This window comes from Nilaparvata lugens, chromosome 7 (genome assembly GCF_014356525.2).
Source record: "Nilaparvata lugens isolate BPH chromosome 7, ASM1435652v1, whole genome shotgun sequence".
NCBI classification, from domain to species: domain Eukaryota; kingdom Metazoa; phylum Arthropoda; class Insecta; order Hemiptera; family Delphacidae; genus Nilaparvata; species Nilaparvata lugens.
The window spans coordinates 21546737-21551978 of NC_052510.1; positions in this window are offsets into that span (position 1 = coordinate 21546737).

Consider the following 5242-nt stretch of genomic DNA (forward strand, 5'->3'; position numbering starts at 1 on the left):
TCTATTAAAATGCCCACAAATGAGGAAATTTAAAGAACAAAAAAACGATTTTTCCCAAATTCGTCATTTTCCTAACCACATTAGGATGTTTGGACTGTACTCATGTGAAAATTCTATCCCCTGGTGGCGAAGTTGCAAAACTGTATGGAAATAGAAAAAGATATTTCTCTATCAATGTACAAGCTATTTGCAATGCACAGCTAGTATTCACAGAAATCACTGCTAGGTGGAGGGGTTGTGTTCATGACAGTACAATTTTTAATACATTAAAGATACGTGCTGATTCAGAAGCTGGATTGTATCGGGGCAGCAGCTGCTACCTACTTGGTGATAGTGGATATCCATGCAGAATTTTTTTGGTAACTCCATTTCTACATCCAGCAAATGAAGCGGAAAGAAGATTATAATAGTGCCCACATACAAACGAGGAATACTATCAGATAGAATCATTATCATTCCTTTCTTTTATGATGATTAGGATAGAATTATATTCTTCTCTCACTGCATCTTATGCTTTGTTGTTATCTTTTATTGAATATTTATCTATCTCTCTATTTTCTATTACATTGTTGTATTTTAGGCAGATCTCTACTAATTGTTCTTCTTCAACCTCTGCAAAATTCTGTTCCCGTTCTCATTTCTCTGCCAAAATTATTATAATAACTCAAAAAGATGTCAGTACAATAGGAAAATAACCTCCAACTTGAACTTCACAACAAGCAGCAAGGAATAAACAACCAAGATTTAGTTGGTTACCATGACTACCATATTAAGTTTGTTTAGGTACGAAAGTGGTTGGTTTGCAATCATGCCATTCTGCCAGATTCATTGAACAGATGAATTGCTATGGATTCTATAAATATGTTTGAGGAACCAATAAAAATTAATTGAATTGATAAAGTTATTGAATCGATAGCTATAGCGTTGTTTATTGAATGACTGAGAAACCTGGCATTATTCTCCTTGATAGCATCAACTGATAATTTTCATAATTTTTCTATCAGCATATACTATAGATTTCTATAGCTTAGTCATTTGACTTGCTTCTGCTTATCAAATAAAAATTTCATAATTCAGTATTCCAACAATATCAAAGATTTTGAATATCAATTCTCAGGGTATGAGTTTGGCCGTCAGTGGAATTCAGATAAAATGATTCATCTTAGGAGCTCTGAGCTTCTCATAATAATACTGATATTCAAATAGTAGCGAGTTGTTACAGGAACAGCCTACCCAAACAGGGGCGTGGCCTTGCCCCCAGGACCCAGGGCCAGCACCAAGGCCAACAATTCCCCCCCCCCAAAACCCCCTCCCTCCAGGGTGGAGTGGTAGGAAGGTTGGGCTAAACTAGCCCCCCCTCAAGAGCAAAACCAGTTCCCCTCAACAAAGTCATATTCTCTACCAATGGAAACCACTTCCCACCAAGGAAACACTACTCCCCTTCTTCCCAAAATCCATCTGATCCTCCATTTTGTTGAATATATAGTCATTCCTCTCTCCCCACAACTGTTAGGTGTCATTCCAAAGCTTCATCCGGTGAGTGCCTCCATCTAGTGGCGGAGATTCCAAACTGTTTCAGAATCAGTAAGTTATTGGTTATAGACAGTACCATAGATAAAGGATAAGCATAAGATTTCATGTCTTGTTTCTGACAGTACTGTCATAAACTGTACCGACATAATACTTTGGTAGTATTTATCAAATCAAACAAGTTACTATTGCTGAAGGAATCGCTAACACAATTATCTAATATTCTATAAGATTTATTAAAACTGCAAACATTATCATGTAAGGAATTTAAACTATATAACCACTTTCTTGTTTCAAGTTCCAATGAGTTATTGTAATTATAATTCAGAGCTGATTTTAAACAGGAAACAATATAAAAAATGTACTATCCTGCTCTGTTTGTGATAGATGATTTGAATAGCATCTGAATCTAAATTGTCCTTTTCAACTGAATTTACCATTTCCTCTTCAAATGGAAAATCATTCTCTATACTCTGATTGAGAGTCTTTGGATTAGCATTCTTTCATAATGAAGAATTTTTATTAATTCTTCTAAAAGCATAGATGTAATTATCATTATTCAAGATAACCCGCTCTGTTTGTGATAATTGATTTGAATTTACAAATTCCTTCTCAAGTGAAAAAAAAATTTGTACACTCTGAGAGTCATTAGAACAATATTATTATTTTTTTGTAATGTAGAATTGATGTTCACTCTTTTAAAAGTATAGGTGTAATTATCATTATCCAAACATGAATTAAACACTGTCATAATAATAGTATAGTTCCCTTCTGATGGACTATGAGTCGAATGTAATAAGATCACAATCCAAAAACTGCAATTGAATATATTTAACCATATCAAACTTTCTGAAACCCTCCATAGACCTCTCTCCATTCTCTCTCTGCAACGGTTCATAATATACTGATCCACAATCGGAGTGGAGAAAACTGGTTTGCAAACTTATGCAGGTTCAAACATTAAAACTAAATTTCATTTTTACTTTTTGTAAGTGGCCTACTATAGAATAAACCAGCTTTTCCACTCAACCTTTAGTCCTCACCCAGTGTTCAATGTGAGATTCATACAGAACTACCCATCAAGCGAATCAAGGAGTAAGTTAAGTCTTTTCAAAAATATACAACAAATATAATATACATACATCAAATACTTATTACAATTTAATTTCTGATCATATTTTTCATATCAAATCATTCAAACTCGATTTGAGATGATTGAATGAGACTAATTCAACCATCTTCATTTCAAATCTGATATTGTCAAAACTATTTTCATGTTTTTCCTATTGTTTCTTCAAACTATCTTTGTATGTTACCAGATCCGCCTCTTTATTATCAAAGTCAGATCTTTCTAGAACCGTTTTCTTGAAAGTTGAATACAGGTTTGGAGCGATTTGTTTCTCATGGTTCTGGTCAGGTGGTGAATTGTATTTTAAATTTAGATGTTAATTTTATAAAATATAATCTCATTTATGGTGGTGATTCAACATATATAAAAACACTGCCAGAACTTGTCAACAAGAGAGTTCTGATAAACATTAAAAATAATGATCCATATTGTTTTCTTTGGAGCATCTTGGCTTATACTCATTATAGAAGTAGAAATTTGTTCTTATAAACACAAGTCAGAATAAGAATGGGCTTAGCAGTCTTTTATGTCATTCAACAAATGGTAGAAGATCTGTTCATATATGTCCTTCCTGTTTTCACCGGTTTACATCAAATAAGAGAACTAATATTGATGGCGAGTTAAATTTACAAAAACACATTGAAATTTGTAGCAAATTTGGTGAACAGAAAGTCAGTCTTCCAAAGCCTGAGAAGAACATTCTTGAGTTGACAAACTATACATTTACAAAAAACTGTAAGTATATAATATATGCAGATTTTGAGTCTTTTATAATACCAATAAATAATGGAGAAGGAGACGAAGAAACAGAAGAAGTCAGGGATAGCTCAGGTGAGGGTGAGTCGCAAAGATTGAGGTTTTATACTGAAAAACGTGCCAGACATATCACTTGCAGCTATGCTTTTGTTGTTCTGGATGAGAATAGAGAGATTTGTATGGGTTCATATTTGTATAGAGCAAACTTTGTGGGTGAAAATATTATTGGAATATTTTTGGAACATGTTCCCAATATTGGTGATGAACTCTACAAGGATTTGATTGTAGAAACGCCATGTTCGACTCAACAGAAGAAGAACAATCTATGATTGATAATGTGAAAACATGCGGATTTTGTCAAAAACCATTTACACCTGCCAATATTAAGGTACAGGATCACAATCATGCTACTGGATGTTTTGAAGAAGCTGCTCATGCAACATGTAAACTTAATGCTGAGAAACCTACTTTCATTCCTTGTGTATTCCATAATTTTAGAGGGTATGATAGTCATTTTGTAATACAAGCTTTAGCTTTCAATAACAATAAATTGAGATGTATTGTAAATAGCAGTGAAATTTTTTAACAATCAGTTTAGGTCATATTAGATTCATAGACAGTTTACAATTTTTGAATACTTCATCAGAAACTTCAGTGAAGAATCTAGCTGATTGTGATGACTATAGAACAAAATTTAAACAACTGTGTTCAATTTTCAAGGATCAGTCACAACAGGAACTATTTTTAAGAAAAGGGGTATATCCATATTCTTATATTGATGGACCCCATGAATTCAATGAAAACTGGTTACCACCTATAGAACATTTCTATAACAGTCTAACTGAGAAAGCTTTAGATGAAGTTGATTATAAACATGCGCAAGAGGTTTGGAAGGTTTGTTCTATGAAAACTTTTGGTGATTATCATGATAATTATAATTTGAGATATGTCCTCTGCTTATCAGATGTATTTGAAGATTTGAGATATATCTTCTATGAAAACTACAGTCTTGATGAAGCTCAATTTTTATCATAAGCTCATTACTCATTTCAGGCTATGCTATATAAAAATAAAGTTAAATTAGAATTATTGACTGATCCATGTATGCACCTTCTCTTTGAATCATCAATACGAGGTGGTTTATCTGTGATTCCAAACAGATATGTGGAAGCCAACAACCCCTACATGAACAATGAATATGATAGAGGAAAACCTACATCCTATATTGTTGCTACCTTGATGCGAATGGCTTGTATGGTTTCTGTATAATGAATTATCTGCCATATGGTGGTTTCTGGTGGTTGACGGAGACAGAAATATCTTCCTTCAATGTATTTAACATTCCAGATGATGCTCAAACGGGCTATGTCCTAGATGTGGATTTAAATTACCCCTCTCATCATCATGATAAACAAAACGATCACCCTCTTGCCCCAATAAAAGGTTTACCACCTGTAGAGCTATTCTCCAAATATCAAAGAACTAACAATCAATGCACACAGAGAGTGTCAATCAAGCTTTTAGCCACACTGTATTGTAGAGAAGAATTATGTATTACATTACCAAAATTTGGAACTATATTTGACACTAGGAATGGAATTAACAAAAATTTATTGTATTATCGCTTTTAGCCAATCTGCTTGGTTGAAAGAATATATTGACCTCAACACAAAACATCATCAGGAGAGTAAAAACGTATTTGAATCAACACAGTACAAGAATCTTACGAACTCGATTGATGGGAAATTAATTGAACGTGTTAGAAATAGATTGAATATGAGATTGGTTACAGATGAGAAGCGATTAGAAAGAGTATTATCATGCCCA